Here is an 8,455-nt window from a genome sequence, read left to right as displayed (position 1 = left end):
GAACTGAAGAGTGGTTGGACCCACTTCCAGGGGTGGGGGTGAGTGGCCCCAACAGACACTGCTTGCCAGAAGATTCTGGAAGCTCACAGTATAGAAACCCTGATCCCATGAATGTGAATGTGCAGAACTCCAGTTACTAGTAAGTAACTGTCATTTCCTTACAACATATGCACAAGTTTGAATTATGCTGTCCATATGGAAAGTGTTTCTCACTAACTGTTGTGTGTATTTCCAATGGCACAGGCACAGAGGGTTATGAAGCGAGCTCATGTTCTAACGAAGTCTCCACATCCTTTGGAAGAGGCATGTTTCAACTGATACTTACACCATTGTGCAACTGTGAAAGATCACAACCAACCACCTGCTGTAAGGGAAGGGAAAGCAGCTTTCTTTTAACTGACTGAAGGGCTTTCCCTCTGGGCATTTTCCTCTTAGATTATTGCATGTACTATTTTCATAGGTGTTTGCCAATGCTAATCGGACAATGCCCCATCAAAAATTCAACAAAGCGTTTTTATGGGAGGTTTCAAAAGAAAACTGTTCTCTTGTAAAGTGCACTGATCTCTTCTGATTTCCTACCCGAGCAGTGTCATGTCATCATGCGCTGGTGGTTTCACTCATGACCTTTGATCTTGGATGTGCATGTAAAATGGATTTTAAACCGTTTGAGTTTTCCTGTGTGTAATACAAAGGGAACTCTGAGTACAAATCCTTTAAAAACACACACTTTCTAAAAATACCACTCTGTCTATTAATGTGTGGTTGCCATAGTGTTTGATACTGCATGTCATTCTGAGAGTAAATGACAGGGCATGCCAAGAGTAGAGGAATGCAGAGCAAGGAGAGGGGAATGGCTGTAATTAGGACCATAAAACTTGGATGAGATGCCTCCTGGGGATTCCCAACTCTGTGTATTTTTCTTTTAGACTCTGTTAAAAATTACTTGAATGGTTCTTGGCAAGCAAGGGAATTCAGGGATGACCACTGCTAGGTTCAGATTAGTGCCTGCACATTCATTTGTAAGAAGCAATTATATTTTTATTTAAATTTAAGGAGAAATAACGACGTTGTGTAGTCAGAGCTTTGAAACTCACCACTGCCTGGATCCTTGCTAGACTCTAGTTTTGTAGCTACTTAGAAAACATTGTAATCAGTTCCAATCACTAGTGATTTTATTTTATTTTACTTTTTTCTTGGTGCTTAGGAATGTTATTTTTAGCAGAAGAGCTGAGTGCCCTAATGCATCTATAAATATTTATCAAGGGCGATGAATGGAATGGAGTGATAAACCCTGAAACCAACTCCCAGCTTTTCTCCCTGTCTCATCCGAGATGCAACGCTGGTTCTGGGAGGAAAGTGCTCGTTAGGTACCTATAACTCTTTGGGGGAGAGAAAATAAACATACATGGTGGCCACAGGTTTAGTCAAATATAAATATTGTGAATGAGCTGTCAAGAAGGAAAGAAAAGTGAGGATAACCTGGTTCAGTGTGTTAGCTTTAGCCTGCCAAACACCACACACTTGGAAGGGTTTGTAGCTGTCTTTGTACACTTTCAGTATGATTAGCTGAATCGTTACCCAGACATTACTTTGGTTGCAGCTATACAGATGCAAGAAAGGGATGTGTGTGCTGGAATTTTAAAGGATGAAAGTTTTGCTAGTGGCCTGCTCAAGGACCTGCTGGTATAGACAGGAGGCCATCGGGGCTTAGAGACATTCTGACTGTGGCTTCATCGTATCTTCACTGTGGACCCTCTTTTTTGTCCTGGATTTTCATGCACTTCTTCCCCTACTTACCACCTTGATGCCGAAGGTCAGATTAGTAAAATGCCGACATTTGATAAGGGGGGAAGGGATAGCTCAGTGGTTTGAACATTGGTCTGCTAAACTCAGGGTTGTGAGCTCAATCCTTGAGGGGGCCATTTAGGGATCTGGGGCAAAAATTAGGGATTGGTCCTGCTTTGAGCAGGGGGTTGGACTAGATGACCTCCTGAGGTCCCTTCCAACCCTGATATTCTATGATTCTAAGTTTCCATTGCTCCAACTGTGAATGGACCAGCAACAGCATCAAGTACCTGGGATCACTCTGTCACACCCACCAAGCCTGCTTTCAGACAGGCAAAGGTCCTCTTGACATTTGACTTCAATAACCACTGCCAAAGCTGTGTGTGGAAATCTTTGTGGAAGGAAATATGAATTGTGAACTAGAATAGGCCTTGGTGGATGCTGAAGATAAGCTAGAAATAGGCAGTATGTGGTACAGTAAGTCTGGGAGAGGAGTAGGTGAAAGTTTTTGCCTTTAGGATGTTCCAAATGAAAACATATGTTTTTCTCCCCTAAATGAGAAATCTGGGTCAGAGTTACAGTGGAAGGGGAGACGCTGTACATCAGCCAGTGACTATGATTTACAGCTTTTCTAAACAGACAAGGTGGGTGAGGGGATATCTTTTATTGGACCGACTTCTGTTGGTGAGAGAGACAAGCTTTCAAGCTAGTACCGCACCCACCATATCTAATATCCTGGGACCGACATGGCTGCAACAACAGTGCATACTGCAGGTTTTCTGTCACATGATTACCGCGTGAAAGCAAGGTACATGGACAAACCAAATACCGCTCGTTCTTTTTTTAAGTTTTTCCTTTTTATTCATTTTCCACCACCTCACTTTTTTTGCCACCATTAGTCTAATATTTAGAGGCTAAAACTTCCACTCTAGCTGGTAGTCTTTGCAGTTCTTGGAGGTGAATACACTTCTCCCTACAAGAAAGGGACTCTCTGTCCCTATAGGCTGTCTACACTGTAACAGATCTACATGATAGTGGTTAAAACAGCAGTGGTTGCCACCACCTTATCTACACTGGGGCTCTCACCAGTAGAGTTGAACTAGTGGTAACTGTGGTGGGAAATATCCTAGTACAGATAAGGCCTAGTGTGTGCAAGCTGGGAGATGAGGTAACTATAGTATGATGATGGTGATGCTACATATCTATAGCACCCTCCATCCCGAAGGACAGGCAGGGTGCTTTGATCACAGGTTACAGATAGCGAGAGGTTGTGATGATAACCCCCCTTCAGTGGAAGAGCGATTGAACAGCACAGAGCAGCACCACCAGGACCAAAGGCGCTTCCTTAGTTTTGTTGTTTGCTGCCTACTATAAAAGGAGGAGCATTTCCTCTATCAAAGTTCCAGGAAGCTAATTTCACTTGCCCACAGGCATTACAATACAATCATCACGTCTTAGCCTGTTGTAAGCTCAGCTAAGGAACCTGTGACAGCATTTTCTGTATCAGACGATTAGAGAGTTGGCTTACTCTTCTCTTTACGCTGAACTCTGTGATTGAATAGGCAAGCTCCACTGTGCAGTGAAACACGTCATTTCTGCAGAAAGCTGTGGCATCTGCTTTTTGTTCGTATAACTCTTGACAGGATCAATGGGCTTTTACAGCCAGAGACAGTGCATAGTGTGTATATTAATTGTGACCCTGTGTGCCATGCTTCTGGATTACCTCACCCACAGTGCCGTATATTTTAGTCTACAAAGCATTCAGCAAATGCTTCATATTATTGTAATGAGGGGGATTTTCAGTTATACTGTAAGCCTGTCTTACATGATGTGATACCGAGAGGAGGTCATTGGTTTACCTGACCACCTCTTGCACAGAAGCCATTTGTATGTCACTCTCATGCTAGAGTAGCTGGGAAAACGTGGCTTTTTTCCCCAAGCACCTTACAATTTTAATTCTCCCTCAAGTAGGAATGGTGAACTGGGGAATTAAGTGTCAGGAAGCAGAGCGCCAATGGGTCATTTACAAACTCCAAGGCCATTTCCCCATGTGTGATCATTAAGGCCTAAACTTCAGTTACATTTGTGCTCATTAATCTGGTACACTCCCGGGAGCTTCACTGCCATTTGTGCTGAGTCCGGAACAAGGTTTGCATGCAGCCTTATCCTGTTGCCGTAGTGCTGCTAGGGAGCACTAGCCAGCAATTCCTAAAGAGAACCTGGCGAGGAGGCTGCAGAGCGACCTTGTGATATTGCCGGTTGTCATGACCTGTCACACAGGAATGTCTCTGAGGGGACCTGGAGCTCTGCGTCCTGCTCATTGGTACTCAGTACTCAGACGTTTGGTGAGCCCCCTCCTAGCCACCTTCCAGCCACTTTGCTCTCCCTTCACTCTGCCGTGGAGATGAGACTGCTCCAGATGCCCATCTGCTGATGGCAAAAGCAGCTCAGGGGAAGGAGGAAGCTTTGAATGTGACTAAATGGGTACCGTTGCCCAGAGCTTTTGGGAACCCCTGCAGCATGTCATCATGAGAGAACTTATGTCAGGACTTGTATGCGCGGCAAGCCAGGGTGTGAATCTTCAGCACACCAGCTTGCCACACTCAGGGACATGGCTTCAGTGCAGTGAAAGTCCCTGTGCTGGAGTAGTGCCCACACTGGACGTTGCTGGCGGGCAAGCTGGAGTGCAGTAGATTCACCCGGTGACTTGCCGTGCAGTAACTCGCTGGGTAGACGAGCCCTTGGTGAGCACAGCGTAATTCCTGTGTGATGTGCCATGACACCTGGGATAGCTCTGCACTCCCCAATGCTGCTGTGGTGACATGACATGCCATTATGTGGAAGAAAATAACTCACACATGCTAACGTTGGAAACTCTGCTTATAAACTGTTGTTTGCCTTGCAGTAACTGCCTTAACGCCCCTGGGATCAATCTTCCAGGCCAGGCTTTAATATATTTTACAGGGCTGTCTTCTCTGGCATTGCTTTACCCCACGCTAGTCACACATGCCCGCACGCTTTACTAAGTCTGTTTCTAACATGTCAGCGAAAACAGCACTGTCCTACCCATCTGTGCTAGTCTTCACTGGACGCAAAATTTAACCTTTGGAGACTGGGTGACATTCTTCTCTGCTACACCAGAATGACTCCATCCAGGTCAGTGGAGTAGTAGCCATGTAATAGAGCTAATTCTGATCCTGTGTGTAATATAGAGACCCTATAGAACTCTAGCAGGCCACACAGATGCGGTATTGATGTTGATGTAATGAACTGCAGTCAAGCAGGTATCGCCCGCACTCTGCCCTCTGGCCCATCTCTGCTGGGACACCTTCAGACTTTCCACACCCCTGAGCGGCTTCAGAAGGCTGCCATTGGGAAAAAATGCACCAAAGAGATGTTTCCTTTTTTCCTTCAGGTGTGGAGCTTTTTCTGCACATGTTCCTGTACACTTTTTTCTGGATGTGTAATAACATCAGAGTCATGAGCAAAAGATACAGGGCCTGATACAAAGCCCATTGAAGTCAATGGGAGGCTTTGCATTACCTTCAGTAGGCTTTGATCAGGCCCATTGTGCAAAGCCACATTGCTCATTAACGTGCAGTATCGCCATGGCTCTGGCTAGGTACTCAGGAGAAGAGAGACGTTTTACAGAAATCATTGTCCGTCTCCAGTGAAGCTCAACAACTGGTGACCTTGTCTCTGTGATGTTTGGTGTGGAAATGCTGGCTGTTTGTTTTGCACCCTCCTCCTATTTCACGTCTTGGTGAGCTTTGACCAAAATGCCTGTCTTCACGCTGGAAACAGGCAAAAATTCATATTTTGCAGCCATCTCTGCTCAATTTATCCTATTTTTAAATTGAAAGTAGCCTTGTTTTCACTGGGAAAAGGGCCCATTTTTTGAGCAAATACTGTACAAAACAGTGAAGGGTTGTTTTTTTTTTTGTGGAAGGGGGCCAAAAGGACCCATTCTTGTCTTCACAATGCAATGCCATAGGGTGACCACAGCAGCACTATGCCAACCTCTGCGTGTGGTGGGGCCTGGGGCTCCCTGTCTGCACCCAAGTGCGTGTCACTCCTGCAGTCTGGCCTACTTCTGTTCTCTAAGAAATGACCCCTCCGAAGTGCCACACATACAAAGTACAGTTTATTCTGGCTCTGCTCTGTTTGTAAGGGACGCTTGAACATGCTCTGGGGCTAAAACTTCGTTGCTGGGTGGGGGGCTATGTCCCCAATTCTTGTTTGACATGGATACTCATTAAAGAAGAGGCTGTCTCCAGTGAAGACACAGCCACTGTATGGAGTAGTGCAGACCAAGGACTATGCTATGTGTAAACAGGTGCAGTGAAGGTGACCGGAAGGTATGTCCACAATGCAGAACTGCAGCATAAAGACAAGAGCAGTGACTAAGCCTCCCAATTAATTGTCACTTGGTCTGAGGATTGTAACTGGCTGAGATGTGGTGAGGAGATTATGCCTCCCACAGGTGGCGGAAGCTCACTTTGAATGGGGGGTGGAGGGATTGCAGGGGGAGCAGGATGGGTGCTCTGCATGGGGAGTAAGACTCAGTGCAGGGGGGCAGAGGAGGGTGGCCAGCTACAGGCTGGGAAGGGAGGTCCCAGAGGTTCGTGTCTCTTGCCAGCCACCAGGGATAGCTGCTCCTGGCTCTGGCCCTATCAGTATAGTTCCTGTTTACTGTCCAGCCTGATCCCAGGGGTGCGGCAGGCACTCCAGGTCCCGCTCTTGCCTTCATCTCCCCCCAGCCCCCACCACGTGCGTGCAGTTTACAGAGAAGATTGGTTCCCAGAATGTGTAGCAGAATGATGTGTGTGGGCAGAAATATAGATCAGCCCCCCACCCCCCCCATGTTTCCATTGCTAGCCCCCACCGTCCCCTGGTTCTGCTGTCCCAGATGTCTCGTCCTTCCTGGCGATGGGCGCGAACACCCAGACACATAGGTTGGTGTGCACTCTCTGCACCGCCTTGTCCGCTCAGCTCAGCCCAGCCAACCAGCCTGTCAGATTAAATGATAAAATGTTCCAAGTAAACCGCGAAGGCTCGTACATTGTGCTGTTAACCTAGGGAAGGAAAATTCCTTTGGTTTTATGAAGTGCATCTTCCTGCCGGTTTAAAACGAGAACCGTTCGCTAGCTGGGCCATTCCCAGGGAAGGAATTAGCGCTTCCCCCTGCCTGGCCTGCTGGGGAGGGAGCCCCGGGTGGGGTGTGGAAGCAGGACGGCAACATGCGAGGTTAGTTGCCATGGCAATGTCTCTAGAGCTGCTGTCTGGGCGGGGCCAACCAAAGCAACAGATTCCATGAGGAAAGCCAGAGCTGACCCGGCTCCCTGCCCAGCATTGCACAAGGGAAGGGAACTGCTGTCGAAAACGAACCCTTTTCTTGGTCCTAGCTAAACTTTTCAGCTCTGTGATGGAATCGTGGGTTCGTCAGCCAGTGTCACCTCGTGTTTGTTGGGGAGGTGAACGTCTGAGGTGGGAGCAGAGTTCCCCTTTAGTCCTGGGTACCAGAAGCTGGAGTTGCATGACCCAGCCAGCGCAGTCTGCACTGGGAGCAGCGTACCCTCAGACGGGGGTCTCCCTCGTGCTATTTTCCACATGTCTCTGTCAGTGATGTATAAAAGGAAGAAGATTGGCTTCAGCAACTCGTACAGTACTTCAGCGTGCGTGTGCTCAGTGGATGTCCAGTTCCTTCAGAGACCCTGCTAACTTGTAGCACCTAGATGTAGACAAAGCCAGGCTCATTCACATCCGGTCTGGTGGCCACAAGTCGAGCTGGCAGGGACCAAATCCTTTTCTTCCATGTACTGCATAGAAATCTGCCTTGGGATTCGAGACCACTGTGGAATGGCTGTACTATTTCCAATTTACAACTGTGTCTGTGTGCGTGTGTGTGTAATAAGTCCATGCAAGTGTGTGTGGGGGGGGGGGTTTGAGTGCGTGTCTGTGTGGGTGTTCCATACATAAATGTTAAAAACGAGATTCTGTACATGTTGGGAATGTGTCTAATACAAATCTGTAAACTGGAAGCCATGTTCTGTCATCTGCCAAATATTTAATAAATTAGTCCCATCCTTGTGGGGTCTCTTGTCTGTGTGGTGACCATAGAAAAATTGATTTGAGATGTACATGAAATAGCAAAGATGTTTTAACATGAATTTACTGCTCCACAATAACATGCAGAATGAAAGCATCTGCCTGCAGTTCATTGTGTGTTTATATTAAATACCAGAGCCAGGAGAGCGTGCACATCTGTCATGAATACAGGTCACATGGAACAAACCAAAGCTGCTCGGGACAGGGAAGCCTGCAACTCCATACTAATCCGTGTGCTCAGTAAGGATCATTAGACAGGGTCAGTGCCTAAAGCCCCAGCCTTTCAAGATACTTCCTTTCCTGGATGATCTCAGAGCTCAGTGTTATTCAATAGTTAGGACCCTACCAAATTCATGGCCATGAAAAACGTGTCATGGACCTTGAAATCGGCTCTCCTCCCATGAAATCTGGTCTTTTGTGTGCTTTTACGCTATTCTATCCAGATTTCACAGGGGAGACCAGTGTTTCTCAAACTGGGAGTCCTGACCCAAAAGGGGGTTGCAAAGTTATTTTAGGGGGGTCACGGAATTGCCACCCTTCTGTGCTGCCTTCAGAGCTCAGC

At 46.9% G+C, this 8,455-nt stretch overlaps 1 protein-coding gene across 13 annotated transcripts in view; it reads left to right on the top strand.

The window, feature by feature from the left end:
- DTNB (dystrobrevin beta) overlaps positions 1 to 7,866 on the top strand; it is a 383,895-nt gene extending 376,029 nt beyond the window's left edge. For all 13 annotated transcript variants that reach the window (XM_074947300.1, XM_074947299.1, XM_074947308.1 and 10 more), the window contains one exon: positions 244 to 7,866. The gene's annotated coding sequence lies outside the window, so the exon portion shown is untranslated. The remainder of the gene's footprint in view (positions 1 to 243) is intronic.
- The last annotated feature ends 589 nt before the right edge of the window (positions 7,867 to 8,455 follow it).

Source organism: Natator depressus, chromosome 3 (assembly GCF_965152275.1).
Source record: "Natator depressus isolate rNatDep1 chromosome 3, rNatDep2.hap1, whole genome shotgun sequence".
NCBI classification, from domain to species: domain Eukaryota; kingdom Metazoa; phylum Chordata; order Testudines; family Cheloniidae; genus Natator; species Natator depressus.
The sequence above is the reverse complement of the archived record's forward strand: the minus strand, read 5'-3'. Positions and strand labels throughout refer to the sequence as shown.